General features: G+C 41.6%; 1 protein-coding gene and 1 pseudogene across 1 annotated transcript in view; one reads left to right on the top strand and one right to left on the bottom strand.

The window, feature by feature from the left end:
- CACNA2D3 (calcium voltage-gated channel auxiliary subunit alpha2delta 3) overlaps window positions 1-19816 on the bottom strand; it is an 889480-nt gene that overhangs the window by 420556 nt on the left and 449108 nt on the right. The gene's annotated exons all lie outside the window — the stretch shown is intronic.
- LOC112549287 lies at window positions 11650-11800 on the top strand (annotated as a pseudogene).

Here is a 19816-nt window from a genome sequence, read left to right on the forward strand (position 1 = left end):
AGACTGGGGGGTGGGGTGCAGTGGGTTGGGAGTGAGAGGCACCAATAGGGCTGAGGGCATTGGGGTGTAGGTTGGGAGTAGAGGGCCTGGAGTAGATGGGGACCTGCAGGTCAGGAGTGAGAGGCACTGGGAGGGTGGTGCTGTGGCTTGGGAGTGAAGGGCACCAGCATATCAGGTCTTTGCAGCACCACAAAGCAGGAGGAGGAGACAGCCGCAATTGGACCCACATCCTGGTGAGCAAAGGTGGCAGGGGGAGCTCTGATTTTCCATGATAAAAAAAAAGAAACCAAATTCCAAAATATAAAGGTATTTAGAATTTATTTTGTTATAATGATTGGGGCACTGGTAGGCTTCCAAATTGCTTTAGGATTGGAAATGTATCAATAAAACATTGTGTTCAACTGATGCTATATATATAGTTTCATTTTAGTCATGGAAAAATGCAGATTTGGGGGTTTTTAATCAGAGAAATTTGGATTTTTAAACAAAAAGCCAGGATCCCTTGGTATGACAAAAGAGAAGTATATTAAGGCATAACTTAGAAATGTGTATTATTCTTATTCTGATTTATTTATATTGTTATGACTTCAAGAAAAAACTACACTACAAAAGAAAAAAGAAAAAAAATGTGCAATTCTCAACTGTTTTCAAACCAATGAAAAAAATACTCATAGGGAAAAATATAGAATCAGGGAGAAAGAGAATTTATATGAGCTATAAGTCAGGCCCCAGCTACACATTATACCTAAGGCATAATTAACCAGTTAATCACAGCTACATGTTCAATCCATTAATGGTGTGATAAAAGAAGGAATAAGCCACAAAGTTATTCCACAAAATATGTGGCTCATTGCTTCATGCCATTAACTGAATATGTGACCAGGGGCCCCTGTGACTGGCAGCTCTTTCAGCTGATCAGGGCTCCCAGATAAAGACCCATGTGCATCCCAGAGCTGAAATGGGCTCCCTACCACAGGGTGTCCCCAGCTGTGGAGATGTATGCAAACACCCCTGTAGCTGGGAGATTGCATCGGCTGCAGTCTCTCAGGCATGGGGATGCCTAGAGCACAGATGGGAAATCACATCCGCTGCAGTTTCCCAGAAGTGGAGATCCCTGGGGCATCCCCACAGCTAGAAGCCTGGGTCAGCTGATGGGGCTTAGATGGGATCTAATTCACAATCCCACAATCACACCTCCTGCCAAGCACACGTGGCACTGCAGGAAGCATGAGTGTGTGGATTGCATATCAGATTCCATCAAGCTTTTACCTCCACATCTATAGGAGACCTAAGCATTAGCACCAAATATAAAGCATGTGTTATAGGAAAAAGAAATCAGTAGTTGGCATCAAGTTTTTCAACCAGGGCTTATGGAGAATTTAAATGGGGACCGAACTTAAATTGTTGTTTCCTTTTTGAGCTCATAACTCCTGAACATGCTATGCTGTGTCATCCAAAATGACCAAGCACATTAATCTGTAAACCATAACTTAATTCCTGGTATAACTCAGCTGACTCTATTGAGACATAAAACGAATGCATCTTGGCCAGTAATTCAATATCCAGGACCACAAATTTCAGAGAACACGTTTTATCTTAAATATATTAATGTGTCTAGGAGACAAGGATTTTTGTGGTCGATACCTTTTATTGGACCAACTGTATCGTTGGGAAGGACACAGACAAGCTTTTGCATTCCACTGTGGGCACGTCTACATGAGGCACTTTACTTTGTAGTAGCACTTGCCTACTACTGCCCAGTAAACCTTGCTAGTTATGAGTAAATTTGCTATCTGCAAATGCAAGGAGCAAATTTACTTAAGATTAATAATGGTGCAGTAGCACTCATGTAGATGTCTGACGGGGAGCTGGTCACCAGGGGGTGGGAGATTGCTCCCTGCCCCTGAGAGCTGCCTGCTGCTGGGGAAGGCTCTGCCACTGGAGCGTGGGTGGGGACTATGACCCCTTGCCTCAGCAGCAGGAAGTTACAAGCCCCCAGCTCCAAGATCATGATCAGGGAGAGGGGAACAGGCTGGAGAGCTCCCCAGCTTGTACCCCATGCAGCTCCATGCTCACGGAGCTGAGCAGGGAACAAGTTTTCCAGCCTGGTCCCCACCCAGCTCTGTGCTCATGGAGCTGAGTGGGGAACAAGCTCCCTAGCCTCCACCAAGCAATTGCAAAGCAGGAGCTGGGAACTGTCCTGGTCAGAGGCAGGTCCCAGCCTCATGCCCCAATTGGGCAATTGAGTCACAGGACTTGGAAAGAGAAGCAGGGGTGGGATAGGTCCCAGCCTCCTGCCCCAATCCAGCAGCAGGGCAGCTAGCAGTGACCTAGCTGCTAGCTGCCCTACCAGTGGATCAGGCAGGGACCTGGGACCTGTCTCTCCCCTGCAGCTCCTTCCAAGTTCTTGGCCCCTGGGTGGGGAGCCAGGGCCAGAGTTCCCTGCTGCCAGGGCAGGGGAACATTATCCCTGCCTCAGCAGTAGGTAGCCTGTGGGGGCAGGGGGTAGTTCTGGCCAGTAGACAGCTGTCTCCTGGCCTGGTGCTTCCTGCCAGTCCCTGGGCTAGTACCCAAGGGGAGCCTAGAGCTCCCCCTATTGGTGGCAGGGGCCCACTGCAGCACTGCAGGGCCCCAGGAAGTAAAAGCAGTTTGCTGCCATCAGCAGCATATCTGCTCCCACTTCCCTGCATGTGTAGACACTTCCCCAGGCATGTTTACTTGTGAATAGTTTAGTCATGAGTAAACTCATCGTGGATCAACTGCATGTGTAGACTGCCCTGTATCATTCATGCATCTAGCTATTTAACCAAGTTTGGGTTTTTTTTGCTTTGTTTTCTATCATGAATATGTATACCTATTTTTTTGCCTTAATATAGTAGCCTTTGTATAGTTTTTAAAGTTCTTACTCGCAGAGCCTTTGTCTTTAGTTTCTAGTTACCTCATATTTTTGAAGTCATCCTACCTGAAGGTGAGTGCTAAGATACTGCTTTCTACTGTGCACTTACTTATCTTTACATATACTTCATCACTGTAATTTGATAGCTCAACTACAGTTATTTCTTAACTAATTCCAATGAAATACCTAAAAACTAGAGAGCAACTCTTTTATACAATAGCTGAAATATGCTTAATGTAATTGAGTGTGGTATAGACCGAGTACTCCAGACCTATGTGCCATCAAAGACTCACCACCCCATTAAAGCCTGCTTTGTGGTTTAAAGCCCTTGTGTGTGCTATGCTCACAATGTAGAATTTTATCCACAGAGCAGAAGGCCAGAGTCCAAGGAAACTTGCATTGTCACTTCCCATTCGGTAGCAGTTTGATGCCTACACAGACTTCATGTTCTAGAATTATCAAAAATGTGTACCTTTAGTGGATATTAAATTCACTAGTAACATAACAACAACACAACTATATAAAATGAGATCAAAATATACAAAGGATATACTGTGAATTAAATCATAGAATAATAGAATCATAGAAAATTAAGGTTAGAAGGAACCTCAGGAGGTAATCTAGTCCAAACCCCAAATCAAAGCAAAACCATCCCCTAGAAGATCATATTAGCCAAGAATTGGTCTACCTGGGTGAGGAGGAGTACTAACAAAAAAATAAATGGAAAAAAACAGGAAAGGAGATTGAGTGGGGAGAATGGCACTTCAGAAGTGGCTGTTCCCTGTGGATAAAAAAGCCCAGGGTGGGATGGTGTGGCACGGAGGAGGAGACGGGAGCAAAAGAAGACTCCGGGAGTGAGAGCTGGGAGAAGACTACTGAGTTGGGGAGATCCCAGGGATTGGTCCAGCATGCCAGAGAAGGCACAACTGGGGAAGGAAGCTGAGATTCTCTGGGGTATGTAAATTGACCCTCCGATTGCTCAGGGGAAGAGAGGTACAGGGGCGGAGAATAGCTGTGACAAACAAAAGGAGCCATGGATGCTCCGGAGAGAAATAAATACAACAATTTGAGGTTACTCTAGTTTGCTTTTGTTTTACGTTGACGGGGACTAACTGTTCTTCAAGGGTGTTTGAGGGAAGAATAAGGAGAGAGCCAGAGATGAGGCTACTTCCCCACTCTAGCAGAAAGAATGCGGGAGTTGCCCAAAGAGATTAACAAGATAAGATATTGCATAAGAAGAAAGAAAGGAAGAAACTGAAAGTAAAATTTTCTGTTTAGTTAAAGATGCTGTTGTGTATTACTAACAAAGAAACGTCATAAAAGGTGTTTACAAAAGACAATTAGAAAGTGAAAAAACAAAAACAAAAAACCCAACAGTTTGAAATAGCCATGATCCATATGTTTGTGAGTTAGTTGTTAATGTAAAAGAAAAAGAATAATAAAGAGAAATGTTCAACTCAAATAACACTGGGATTCGATTGATGACGTAAATCTGGGGCATTGGTCAAGAGAGCCATCGAATAGGCTATACCACTGATAGGAACCTCAATAGATTGCCAGTGTCCTACTGCGGCAATAATACCTCCCGACTAATAACATATAAATTAATAAAGACATGGCAGACGAGAATCGGAATAAACCACAGGAGGCCATAGACGAGGCAATCAGTGGGAACATTACACTGGGTCTTTAAAACCTCTGAGGATGGAGATTCCACAACATCTCTAGGTAGCCTGTTCCCATGCTTTACTACCCTTCTAATGAAAAAAAGTTTCCCAATATCTAACCTAAATATCCCTTGTTACAATTTGAGACCATTGCTTCTTGTTCTATCATGTGCCACCTTGAGAACAGTCTAGAACCATCCTCTTTGGAACCATCCTTCAGGTAGTTGAGTTCTCTTGTCAAATCCCCCTGTCTCCTCTTCTTCAGACTAAAGAAGCTGAGTTCCCTCAGGCTCTCCTCAGAAATCATGTACCCCAGATGCCTAACGATTTCCCATCCCCCCCGCTGATCACATCCTTTGTCCACATCCTTTGTGCAGTGGGGGTCCCAAAATTAGACATAGTACTCCATATGTGGCCTCACCAATGCTGAATAGAGGGAAAGAATCATTTCCTTTGATCAGAGTTCCTTCTAAGTTGCATGGTATGCATGGCCATGCAGGTGCACTCATGCCGTGCTGCCAGGCATGCCTGCATGGCTGCACATGCTAGGCAGCTTCCAGGGAATGCTGCCCTTGATCTGCTGGCAATGCTCTTACTAATGCAACCCTATATGCCATTGTCCTTCTTTGCAATAAGGGTGTGCTGTTGGCTCATATTCAGCTTACTGTTCACTGCAACACCCAGGTCCTTTTCTGTAGAGCTGCTACTTAGCCAGTCATTCCCCAGCCTGTATTGGTGCATAGCATTTTTCTGTCCTAAGTGCAGAACTCTGCACTTGTCTTTATTGAATTTCATGAGGTATTTTTTGGCCCAATCCTCCAATTTGTCTAGGTTTCTCTGGGCACATCTACACATGGTGCTATGTCACCATAGCAATATGCCATGGCGATGTAGCATCTGTGGGCATCTACACATGACCAACAGCTACTTTTCTGTAGTGACGCACTCCCCCAATATAGTGCACTCTATGGCGAAGTAGCTGCTAAAAGTAACTATGCGCCATATGTGTGGCAGACTATGGGCTGTTACTGCACTGTGATTTAGTACTTCCAAATGTAAGTACTAAATCATGGTGCAGTAACAACTTTGCCATAGGGACATGTGTATATGCACCCTGTGAATCCTAGTCCTACCCTCCAAGGGGCAAACTTTTAAGACAAACTGTACAGTATCAAGCATGCAGTTCAATTTTAAAACCAAACCACTTCACTGGATCTCTTTCTAAAAAAAAGTTCTTAATATTAACAAATCACGTTGTCTGGATATATAATGGAGAGTAACTCATTACTAAGTACAGTGTAATGGAAAGAACTGCTATAAAAGTTATATCACCTAATATGAATTGCTGCTCTAATTTTCTATGATACAAACTTTTTTCTTACCTGGAAATTAAAAGGATATTATACAATTTACCAGAAGCTCAAATACTTTCTATTTTATTATTAACTTTAGTAAATTGGAGGGTAAAAAAAATTAAATCTCAGCTGCAGGCAATTTTGAAGCATATGCTCTTGCTACAAATACAGGCTGTTTTCCCAAAACAATTACTGTAGTTTAATGCTCATAGTGACCTAGTAAATGTGGTTCATACAACTCAGTATTTCTAATAGCCAAAAGGCAAAACCTTGTTTATCTAAATATGCAAGAACGGCATAAAATGCAATACAACCTAAATTATGAAATGCTTTTGCCTTCAATACCAGGTCATTAACACAAACCAAAATCAATAAATATCAATATACTAATATCAAAGTGAATTTTAAATGCAATGTTTTTTTACTGCTCATAGTCATAATAAATAATCTGAAACAAGTAAATGAAGAGGTAGAGAGGCTGGGCAGGGAGACAATATGTTGGGAAGTAAGTTTCACACTATATTTGTTTTTATCATGTTTCTACAATTAGGCAAATATGATAGTATGGTAACTAGATGAACAGATGGTCTGTCCCAGTAGGGAATATCTAACATATATTTCTATATAACCAAGGTTTACTTTTATTCAATAAATCTTGTTTTCAAACACAATACAAAAGCAAATAAAATAAATGGTAATTAAGTTATTGGTTACCTCTATTCTATTTGTATTATACCAATTTTTAAAGGCCTAATAAAAATGAGAACAATAAAATATTCAACATATTGATAAATGAACTGAAGTTGTATTATTTTGTAGCCTATTGAAAACTTAAAAATACTCTTAAATAAAGATTTAAATTGACAGCAAACTGTTAAACCACATTCTTAAGTGTACACAATACACACTAGGCATACCAAGGTAAAGGAAGTGAGAACAGAAAGATGGTAATTCCCCAAGTATAGGTTCATTCTGACACCAATTCAGTCCCTAGCAGAATTCAAGGCAATCCTCAAGGCTATTCAAAAAACATCAATAGCTGACCAACCATGAGATTAAAATTCCACTGGCTCCCATTGTCACCAATGGCTATAGGTCCAATGTCCTGACTAGGACTGCCAAAGAAAAAAGGATATTCCAAACATTAAAGTTGATCAGAAGATATAGAAAATGTCGACTTATTTTTCAGAATTTTTTTTTAAAAAATGATGGTTTTCAGTAGGGCTGTGAGAAACTTCAGGCACTGATTTGATTCGGCAGAGATTTGGCCAGATTTGGCGGCCGAATCTCCAAATCTGAATCGAATCAGGTTTGTCTTTAATCTCTCCAAATTGAATTGGAAATCGATTCGGAGAGATTTGGAAAGATTCGATGATTCGAACATAGACACAGCTTTAAATGTTTTTTCTACATACCTCTAGGCAGCAGGCAGCTTGTGAATGCTGAGATGCTGGGGCAGATAGAGCATCCAATGGGAGTGCCGGTGGCAGTCCCCAGCATGCTCAGCAGCAGACCCAGAAGTGGACCAGAAGCACTTCCAGTCCACTTCGGGGTCCACCTGGGAGTGCGCGAGGGACCTTCCTCTCCACCCCCTGGCTCAGCGACTTGTGCCTCCTGGGTCTGGGCGGGGGGGGGGGGTGGCATCCAGGTTCCCCCCGTGGCCAATTCCTGAGTGGGGGGGATCCTGCATGCTCAGTGGCAGATCCGTAAGTGGACCAGAAGTACTTTTGGTCCACTTCCGGATTTGCCACCAAACACACGGTGCCCCCCCCCCCCCGTGCTCCTGTGGGATGCTTCATCCACCCCACCATCACAGCATTCACAAGCCACACCTAGTACCTTGAGGTATGTAGAAAAAACATTTAAAGCTGTGTCTATGGCTGAATCACTGATTTTCCAAATCAGCATTGAATCTACAGATTCAGCCCAGTTGAATTGGGATCCAAATTAATGAATCAAATCACTGTCCCCAATTTGATCCAAATCCAAATTGAATACAGCCCATTTTGCACACCCCTAGTTTTTAGTATTTCCCAATTTGGCTTTACAACAAAAATCCATTTTACTGTAAGAGGTAAGGATTATTATGCATGATATCATTTTTGGACCAGCCACATGGCTGGAATAGATTTAGACAAGATTTGAATGCAGGGCATTCTTCAGATGACCTGAAGGAAATGGTCTGTAATCAAAAGCTTACCTAAATCTATCCCAACTGTGGAGTTGGTCCAATAAAAGATATCACCCACAACAATCCTTGCCTCTTGCATATTTCCTGTACCATCATGGCTATGACATCACTCCAAGACTACCTCAAAATTCTTGTGTTTTTTTTTCAAAAAGAACAAAATCTAAGAAAAAATCCATTTAAATTATTTGAAAGATTGCACAATTTAACTAAAAAAAAAAAAATCAGCAATAAGGTTTGTGTTCATATTTTCACTGAAAAAAATAGGGAAAAATGACAAAAAATACATATTTTTGTGAATTTTTCAATTTTGTGTCAGAAAGCATTTAATAAAAATGTTTTGATAAGAGAATTTCAACTGTTGCACCAATTTTCCCTCTCTCACAGAGGGAGACAGTATTAGTATTACAGCTGTCTTAACTGCTGTTCCCTCATCCAAGGATTCTCCCAAACTGGTAATGCAGGACAGAGAAAGATTCTAATCTTTTAATTTTCCATAAAAAAGGGTGATTTACAATAAACAGTTAAGCACCCAACCACTTTTTTTCATTTAAAATACAACATAGTTCTGCAAACATTAATTAAACTAACAATGATGTTCTATAAAAGAAATCTCCATTACAGTTTATAAAGGCTCAGAACATTTCACAGACTGTTTTCACTAGCATCAAGGAAACTTTCTGAAAGTATGTATATTATCACAAAGGAACATAAGGTATAAAACAATAGATTACCTAAAATTATCAATAAACTGTATAATCTTTAATATATAATTCAGTTTATGGAATTTGCCAGAAGAACAAATATTTTCTCTTGGTAGCTACATGTATACATTCTGAAAAAATACACTGTTGATATAGGTATAAATATAATACTGACATTTGTTTGAATAACAAAATGGTAAAAATGGATTTCATGTGCTATGAATTTTAATGCACCCATGTTTTCTGCCTCGAGGCTTCATAGTGAGCAGATGCTACTAGGTGATTCTGTAAAAGGATTGAATTAATGAAGTGTTCTTTAGACTGAGCCTGTATTCTCTGCCCTTCAACAATTTTCAATCTTTTCTTTGTTGTTTGAGACTGGCAGTCACGTTCCAACACTATATTTATTTGTCCACTAGAAAAATTATATAACAATATTTAAATTATTGTCTCCAAATTGCTCAGCTCTCTTCTTTTCCTGTATGCACAGCAGTAACAGGAGCTATGCCAAAGGAAGTTATACACTGTTTTAATGGTGGTTCAAAGGCCAGCTTTGTCAAGCAGTTATCCTATGTCTCAATAAGGTTTTGTTAGTTTGAAAACAGTTGGTGTACCAATGTCCCTTACACTTTATATAGGGCTATTTTTAATGTCCTTAATCACAATAAGCAGTACTGTATTCCATGAAAAGCCTTAATGACATCAAGTGGCTACTGATGTCATTAATGAAATCAAACTAAAACAATTATTGTTTCAAAGGAAAAGAAAAAAAGATGGGGGGAGGGCAGGAGAGGGGCAAAAACCTTTTCCAGACACTCAAGTTTCTCCCATTTTATATTTCCAGCTACTTATCCCTTTGCACTGAGGAGCACTATAAATCATATGATAGCACTCCTTCGGTTAGTGAGGAAGTACAATTGCACTACAGTTTCCAAAAAGCTCCTTCTCATTGCTATGTGAGAGTGCCAGCATTACATCTCAGTGTACTCTATCAACATTTCTAGGCTTGTTAATCAAATTGTCATCTCTAAACATCATTCAATATAAATACCAGGAAACACACACTGGAACACCAGGAATACTACATATATTAATAGTATATTGAAGCTATCGAGTGCTTTTCAGCAGTTCGGTGCATTCCAAACACCCTGAAAGATATGTAAGTGTAGCCAAACCATTTTGGGAGAAATGAAGAAAAGTGTTTAAAGCTGCACCATAAATTTGAAAATATATTTTCATACAATTAGTCTTCAGCATAATGCATATGCATAAAGCAGCAACTTTACGGCTGCACTGACAGCTGGAGATGACAAGGTAAATAGCATTAAGCATATTTTTTACACCAGGATTTCTAGGACTTCCTAAAGGGGAAATGAAATTATAGATCTGTAAAAATACACTCCCATTCTGCTATTTACACAGAGTAGAGTTTGGCTGTAGACGTTTCTTTTACCACAGGAGCAAAGTGAAAGCATACAGACACCCATGTCCTTTATTCCAAGATACAGTCTTTAAAAGTTTTATGGATAAATGGTAGTAAAACAGTTTATCCTGGAATATAGCAAAGAACTCCTGTAGTTATCCTGGGATAGTATCATTGACTCAATGGCAGGGAAGTGGTACTGCATCTATCTGCTCACTAAATCCTTATTAGACAGGCAATGTGGGCATGCATCAAACCCATGATATTTTTGTTCCAGGATGAACACAGGCACAATTTATCTAGGGATAAATGCTAGGGGTGTACAAAATGGGCTGTATTCAACTCGGAGTTGACCCAAATCAGGGACAGTAATTCAATGTGTTGATTCAGATCACTGTGTCTGATTCGATTTGGCCGAATCTGAAGATTCGATGCTGATTCAGAGAATCAGCGATTTGGCCATAGATGTAGCTTTAAATGTTTTTTCTACATACCTTGAGGTACTAGGCATGGCTCATGAATGCTGAGATTCTGGAGCAAATGGAGTGTCCCACAGGAGCATGAGGTGGGGCATGTGCTCAGCTGCAGACCCAGAAGTGGCCGGAAGTACTTCCGGCCACTTCTGGGTCTGCAGCTGAGCACATGCCCCACCTCATGCTCCTGTGGGACACTCCATTTGCTCCAGAATCTCAGCATTCATGAGCCATGCCTAGTACCTCAAGGTATGTAGAAAAAACGTTTAAAGCTGTGTCTATGTCCGAATCTCTCCGAATTGATTTGGAGGGTTCCAATTCAATTCAGAGAGATTAAAGGGTCTCCTGATTTGATTTGGATTCAGAGATTCAGCCACTGAATCGGGCCAAATCTCTCAAATCAAATCAGGGACCAAAGCTTCGCACCACCCTAATAAATGCAACATCTGTTTCTAACCTTTGAACCTTGCTCCTCTAGGGGCATGTCTACACATTGACCTAGGGCAATGCAACGACATGCGATGTTGCCATACAGAGTGCTATGGCAATGTAGTGATCACATGGGCTCTACATGTGATTGCCAGCTATGTCACCATAGTGGCACACTCCCCAGGTATAGCATGTCGCTATGGCAATGTAGTGCCAAAATCTACCCAAGTGCCCCACACACGGCACAGTAACCACCCATACTACACTCTGCTGTAGTACTTCCAAAAGGAAGTACTACAGCACAGTGATGTGAAGACGTGCCCTAGGACTCTGGTACAGGCTCAGATTTCCCGAAAAGAGCTACACCACATTAGGTAGCAGTAGGAAAAAAAAATGATCTGAGAGAAGCTCAGGATACTGTTGTTATTTCCTTGATGCAGGGTTCAACGATCGGGAAATATCCATCCCAGATTTCTCCCAGAAGTGAGGACTTTTGGCCCATGTACTGTACAGTACACTACTGCATAGTGGCAGTATCATAGCCTGTGAGGTTGAACTGAGGCATGATCATTGCTAGTTGAAAACTTATCCCTATCTCTCTTCCAAATTTCATAGGGCTGCTGCATACAAAAATGAGAGAGCTCTTCATAAAAAGTTGAAAGACACTGTATAATGAAAAGCACTAGGGCAACCTAAACACAGGGGTCACTACCACCTCCCCATATAATAACAACAAACACATATCGGCAAATACTACATGTTCAAAAAACATCAACCAAAAGCATGGCTTTAAATTGACAATCTTCCTTTATGTGATTTGTCAAAGTCAAACAGAGCCCAGAATAGAACCCAGAACTAACCTGCTCTTTACCACTAAAGTAACCTTCATGCCTCATTTTGTTTTCATATTATGTTAAAACTGCTATTTTGGTGTTGTGTAGTATAAGAAATCATCTAACTTGTCTTTCTGTCTACCTCAGGTCTTTCCTTTAACCCCCCATTCAGCAGAATATAAGAGCACTTGCAGCAGTATGTGAAAGCTTTAAGTTTGCATTGGCTATCTCTCCTTATGTTCAACTGTGAGCACAACCATTTAGATGTAACTGTATGCCTAATTTCCATGTGCAATTACCACTAGCGCAATGTCTACTTGTGGACTCAAATAACTAATTTACATGCATAATTTTGGTAATTTTGAATGCAAATTAGACACACAATTATGACAATCAGACCTTGATATCTGATTACAAAATTACAGGTCCATAACACATACAGGAGAAGTTGTGACTTCATTACAATATAGAAACGTGAAAGAATTCAGCTGGATCTATGTATGCTCTATTCAGAGCTGGTTGGAAAATGGAGAGCAGAGAGAGGGATTTTACAAACATTTGATCAAATCCAACCTTTCTGTCAAAGACCAGAACTCCATACATATCGCAAATAGCATTCACCTGAGGAAGTAGTGGATATATACTATATCCAAGCACTCAATACACTGATTATATTAACCCTTAAAAAAAAAGTAATATGATATTACAGGTTTAATTTAATGAAAAATTACTGATCAGTTTAAGAGGCAATAATGAAATAATTGTTAAAGTGGTTCTATTTGAGTAAATCCAGTTTGTAATCCATTGGATTGCAGTAGCCCTACATCAGAGAGAGACTAAGACAATGTAATGGATTGAAAGTATGGGAAAACATTCTTGTACTGTCTAAGGTCCCTTCTACACATGCAGGTAAAGGAATGATTGGATCTAAAGTTCGATCCACACAACTGCATACTAGATCTAATCATGCCTTATTGCTGGTATAGGAGAAGCCCAATACTGGGCTCCCCCTGCAATGATAGGCTCATGTGGCTGGGAGCCCCCTTTGCTGACAGGGCTCCCAGCTGCAGGGACCATGTACAATGTGCAGCCAAGACCAAGAATCTCCATACCTGATAGGGCAAATATGGCACAACTAGAACTGACAGCTCTATCAGTTGCAGGACTCTCAGCTCCCACAGCTGTGGGGCACCGCTGTGGGGCACTGATGAGTTCTCCCAGTCATGGGGATGCCCCATGGTTGGGAGATCACAGCAGATGCAATCTCCCAGCCACTGCCTGGAATATCTACCTCCCCCCCACCCCCCACACACACTTGTGGCTGGAAGACCACAGCTGCTATGATCTCCCAACTCTGGGACTGCATTGTGCTCCTCAGCCACTGGAAAATCTGTGGCCGAGGTCTCCCAGCTGCAGGACTGCCTACATATGCTAATTAAATCTGGATAGAAACCAGCTATAAAGTTATTAAGCATTTTTTAGCAATAACTTTATTTTAAGGCACAATAATTAATTTGCATGTGTAGCCAGTCTAAATTTATTGCGCATATAACAAGGTAATTACACAATAGATATAACATGTAGAGGGGGCCTAATATGTATAAACATACCTGTTTGATGACTGATAAACAGTATGAATTGTATTAACAATATTGTACCAGAGGGAGAAAACCAACGGAAGGAAGAGTGTAGAACAGCACACTGACCCATAAAATCCTATTTCTTTACAAAACCAGCGTGCTCCCAATAGGCACATGGGGTTTTCCCACAGTCTTACTATGACCAAATAATACGTGTCTGAATTTTAATTTATCCTTTACAGTTACTTTAAAAACATTCTGGATGAATATTGACATATAAACCACCTTTCCAAATCCATAAAGTGCCACCTCAATGACTGTATAAGACTCCAGATTATACTTGATTGAATGAGTCTGTTTCAATTTCACTTTCCATAAAAGATAGGGTAAGAACCTCTGGGCAATGTGTGATGTCAAGTCACACATTGCTTTCTCTTACTTTTCACCCTTTTACCTTTTCTTTTTATCCTGAAGATTTTTAATTTACTACATCCTAATAGTTAACTAATTAAAATAAGGAGGTTGAACAATTTTATTTTAACACAGTTATGCAATTAGGGGATGGTCTGTGATGCATACAAATTTTGAATGATTCAGAACACTTTCCTGAATGGTCTGTGACCCAGAACTTTGATTTGTATCTGGTGATGCATAATTGGAATATTTTTTGTGTGTTGGTTGGCTAAAAAAGGTGAGAGCCTTAAATTTCTGTTCTCATTCCAGGGTTAGGGAACAATTTGAAAACTGCTGTTTGAGATGAAGACTAAAGATCTTTCATTTCATTTAGCTTACTCTATACAGAAAAGGATACCACAGCTAGTTTATCGTACTTTCTGTTTAAGAGAGCAGCCAGCAACCCTGGCACTGAGTATACAAAGCAGCACCCTGCAGCAGCTATAATCTTTAATTGGCCAAATTAATTTTGCCTGCTGGGTCACTGTCAATACTTTCCTTCTTGGCAGCTACTCCCAGCTTCATGGCCAGAATGACACACTGATTTATTTGGCCTGGGATAAAATGGAAGAATGATTTACTGGTCTGGAAGCAATTCTTGAAGAAATCCAATGGCATGTCTTTGTGTCAGTCTATACACTAGGTGTAATATATTTTACATGACTCTTCCAATGTCTCCAAAAGCCTTGGTGTTTCTGTATTTTTTAACTAACTGGCATCTATGGTTCTGGATATGAGTCTAACACAGCTTCTGATGGACATTTTTTCTAGACTCTTTCCTAGACCATCCAGACATTACAGAGGATTCAGAAACAGACCATTTTTTTCTGGTATAATAAAAGAAAACAGAAGTTGTGGAGCATATACATCAATTAAGCAGCATTTGAGTCAATCCCTCCATGTTATGTGACCCTGTATGTGTTTGCACTGAAGTTATTATTAAACAACTCTTTTACAGCAAGGTAAATCTTGAGCTTCTGAAGGTTTTTAAAGTGCCACACATTACAAGAAGTACTAGTAGGAGCAAACAGACTTTTGTCCCAACCCTGGGCATTCCAGAGCACCTGGTTGATTTTTTTTTTTAAATGGGTCACAAAAAAGGGTTTTTTTACATAACATTTACTCATTTTTATTAGGTGAAGCCTATGATGGAGCTATATTCCTTTCTATACAGAAATACATAAAAACAGCTATGATCTTCAGTCATGGTTGGGTATGGAAGGGGACCTAACTTAAGAACTTGTCTAGAGCTTGAACATTTCTGTGAGTAGCATCAGCTCATGGAACCAACCAGAGGCTAAGCACAGTGCTGGCATTCCCACAGAGTTTTGGTGATTGAACTGATTCACAAAATTACATATCTGAAGTACTTCTTTAATCCCCATCTTGTAACTTCACAAGCTTTAATGCATTTATCTTTCCAGCACCCTTCTGAGGTAGGCAGTACTGTAAACCTCATTTTATAGATGAAGAACTCATGCATACAGATACCAAGACCAGTTCTTTTCACTAAATATGCCATGCCTGGTGGCAGCACTCACAAGCATACTATGCTGCCAAGCAGAGGCTACCACCTACACCTGTACCAGTGTATTCACCCCAACCAGCATTTTGGGCATGCAAATCATCGTTGAGCAACAGTTCCAATTAGTCCAGATGTGGCTATATTGCTGGTTTAGGAGGCAACACAGAATGTCTGAGGCTGCTACTGCCTGGCACAGTATGTAGACATGGCCCAAGGTCACATCAGAATCTGCAAAAAAGATGAGAATTGAGCCCTGGCATCCCAAGTGTCAGACTCTGTCAAGTGTGGTCAGGGCAGGAGTGAAGTAGTACTGGTTATGTCAGGCCCCCTCAGTTGGATGGTCCCTACATGCCCTGTCAGGATACTATCAGTGATATTATAGTACGTCTCCTGTTAGCTGTCACCAGCTGCAGTTCTTAGTAACAAGAACTATTTGGGGCTGTCTGTTCATGAACACTAGGCACTAATACCATGCTTCATAAAGGCAGGACACTAGCTAAGTGATCCGTTAAACAAGGCACCAACATAAGACATAGCCTGTAGCTCTGTGCAAAGTATTCAGGGTTTACAGGCCCTTTTTATACATTTATCAAAACAAGTCCATGTTAACCAAACCCACATCCTAGTTCTCAGCCTCAAACAGCTTTAGGTGACAGTGGGCATGTCTACATGTGCCCCTACAGTGCTGTTGTTACCATGCTGTCATTTAGTACTTCCTGTTTGGAAGTACTAAATGACAGTGCAGTAACAGCCTGTACTGTGCCATGTATGAGGCATATGGTTATTTTTAGCTACTACGTCATTATAGTGACACGCTATACTGAGGCAGTGTGTCACTACAGTGAGGAAGCTGCAGCATCATGGTTTTTGCCCATGCATCGGACACTGCGTCGTTGTAGCATGTTGCGATGGCGACATTTCATATGTAGATGCGCCCGCTATATTTACATCCAGTCTCACCAGACTCTGTGACTAGATAGGGGCACTTGGCTACCAAGACAATTCTGAGCTCTGTTTAGGTGTCTTATTCCCATTTTATCCATAGTATTCCATTCACTGGCCTTCTGATGTTGTACCCATCTTATACATTGTTTTCTCTCCATTGGCCACGTGCTATTACTGTGCATGAATAAACTGAGGCCTACTTTGGTTCATGAATAAACTGAGGCCTACTTTGGTTCATACTACTAATAGGTGTCTCTATATGATTTCCACATGCACTGGTTCATGGCTGCAACAATCCATGCTCCAGCAAGGCCTATACCAAATACTAAGCTAACATCCTAATCACTGGACCAAGTTACCTTTTAGATGAGCTGAAACACAGAATAATGGAATCATAGAAAATGAGGATTAGAAGGGACCTCAGGAGGTCATGTAGTCCAACCCACTGCTCAAGACAAGCCCATCCCCAACTAGATCATCCCAGCCAAACCTTTGTTTAGCCAGGTCTTTAAAACCTCCATGGATGGAGATTCCACAACCTCTCTGGGTAACCTGCTCCAGCATTTTACTATGCTCCTAGTAAGAAAATTCTTCCTATTATCTAACCTAAACTTCCCTTGGTGTAACTTAAGACCAGTGAACCTTGTTCTGTCATCTGCCACCACTGAGAACAGTCCAGCTCCATCCTCTTTCAAACCCCCCTTCAGGTAGTTGAAGGCTGCTATTAAATCCTCTCTCAGTCTCCACTTCTCTAGACTAAATAAGCCCAGTTCCCTCAGTCTTTCCTCATAAGTCATGCCCCCTAGCTCCCTCACCATTTTTCCCACCGCTGGACCCTCTCCAATTTGTCCACATCCTTTCTGTAGTGGGGGGCCTAAAACTGAACGCAGTACTCCAGATGTGGCTTTATCAGTGCTGAATAGAGGGAAATAATCACTTCCCTTGACCTGCTGGCAATGCACCTACAGCTGCAGTCCAGTATTCCATTAGCCTTCTTTGCAACAAGGGCACACTGTTGGCTCAGATTTAGCTTATTGTCCACTGTAACCCAAAGGTCCTTTTCTGCAGAGCTGCTGCCCAGCCAGTCAGCCCCTTGCCTGGACTGGTGCAGGGGATCGGTCCGTTTTAAGTGAAGCACTTTGCACTTGTCCTTGTTGAACCTCATGAGATTTATTTTGGCCCAGTCCTCCAATTTGTTGAAACCTAGCCCTGTCCTTCAGCACATCTACCACTCCCCCCAGCTTGGTGCCATCTGCAAATTTGCTGAGGGTGCACTCTATGATATCTTCCAAGTCATTGATGAAGACACTGAACAAAATTAGCACCAGGACCAACCCCTAGGGTACTCCACTTGATACAGGCTGCCAGCTAAATATCAAGCCATTGATTACTACCATCTGAGCCTGATGCTTCAGCCAGTTTTCTATCCACTTTACAGTCCATTCATCCAGCCTGTACTTCCTTAGCTTGCCTGCAAGAACATTGTAGGAGACCATATCAAAAGCCTTGCTAAAAACCAAGGTATATCACATCGACTGGTCTCCCCACCTCCATAGAGCCAGTCACCTCATCATAGAAGGCAATCAGGTTGGTCAGGCATGACTTGCCCTTGGTTAATACATGCTGACTGTGCCTAATCACCTTCTTCTCCTCCTCCGAGTGCTTAGAAATGGATTCCTTGAGGATCTGTTCCATGATTTTTCCAGGGACTGAGGTGAGGCTGACTGGTCTGTAGTTCCCTTAATCTTCCTTCTTCCCTTTCTTAAATATGGGCACTATGTTTTTCCTTTTTCAGTCATCCAGGGTCTCTCTTGATCGCCATGAGTTCTCAAAGATGATGGCCAATGGATCTGCAACCTCGTCAGCCGACTCCCTCAGCACCCTAGGGTGCATCCTTGTCCAGCCCCATGGACTTACATATGTCCAGCTTTTCTAAATAGGCCCCTACCTGTTCTTTTGCCACTGTTGGCTGCTCACCTACCTCCTCCCCGAAGTATGATGCCTGGTGCAGTAGTCTGGGAGCTGACCTTGCCTGTGAAAACTGAGGCCACGAAGGCACTTAGCACTTAAGCCTTTTCTGTATCCTCTCTCACAAAGTTGCCTCTCTCATTCAGTAAGGAACCCACATTTTCCCTGATCCTCCTCTTGCTACTGACATACTTATAGAAACCCTTCTTGTTACCTTCACGTCCTTTGCCAGCTGCAACTCCAATTGCACTTTGTCTTTCCTGACATCATCCTATATATGCCTGAGCAATGCTCTTATACTCCTTCCTATTTATTTTTCCAAGTTTCCACTTGTTAGAAGCTTTATTTTTGTGACTTAGTTTACTGAAGAGTTCCCTGTTGAGCCAAGCTGGTCTTCTGATATACTTGCTCATCTTTCTGCTCAATGGAATGGTTTATTCCTGCGCTCTCAGTAAGGCATCTGTGAAGTACAGCCAGCTCTCCTCTTCTCTCTTCTTTTCTCTCCCTCAGACTGGCTTCCCAGGGGATCCTGCCCATGAGTTCCCCAAGTGAGTTGAAGTTTGCTTTTCTGAAGTCCAGGGTCCTTACTCCGCTGCTTTCCAACCTTCCATTCCACAGGATCCTGAACTCAATCATCTCATGGTCACTGCTGCCCAAGTTGCTATCCTCTGCTACTTTCCCCACCAATTTTTCCCTGTTTGTGACCAGGAGGTCAAGAAGAGCATGGCCCCTACTTGGTTGCTCCCGCACGTGCACCAGGAAGCTGTCCCCAAAACTCTCCAAGAACTTCCTGTCTTGCTTATGCACTGCTGTAGTGCTCTCAGTAACATTGCTCTGCTGCTGAGATTTGCTGTGGAGCCTGCACTACTACATTGGAAAAGAAAAAAAACTGATGTAGTGTGCACAATAGTCACCACCAGAAAAATTTGTTAGAGGTAAAAGCAAGATCTCCTGAGCAGGTTAGAAGACCTTTCAGCAGCCTCTCTCAGCAGCTCTTGAGCACAGTGCAACCCCAAATGTTTCTGGATTATACCTAGGCAGAGAGTTGCCAGATAAGTTTGAGACTGACTGCATCAGGAAAGAAGCCAATAGCAAAATAGTCAAGATCAGAATTTCTGTATTGGAATAGTGAGAGTCACAAATTAATCTCCTGGAGGGTCGCCCAGTGGTGATGACATCTGCTATGCTGCCATTCACATCCGTGCTGTGGATTTGGATATTTTCTTATTACCTGTCGTGAGCTAACCATGGCAGTTACTTGGTGTAATCCCATTCTGTTACAGGGGTAGATTTATGTGCAGTAGTTTTGCATTCCAGGAGATTACAATTTAACCTCAAACCAAGCACTTTACTATGAGTAACCAGATCAAGGTTCAG

This window comes from Alligator sinensis, unplaced genomic scaffold, assembly GCF_000455745.1.
Source record: "Alligator sinensis unplaced genomic scaffold, ASM45574v1 scaffold391_1, whole genome shotgun sequence".
NCBI classification, from domain to species: Eukaryota; Metazoa; Chordata; order Crocodylia; family Alligatoridae; genus Alligator; species Alligator sinensis.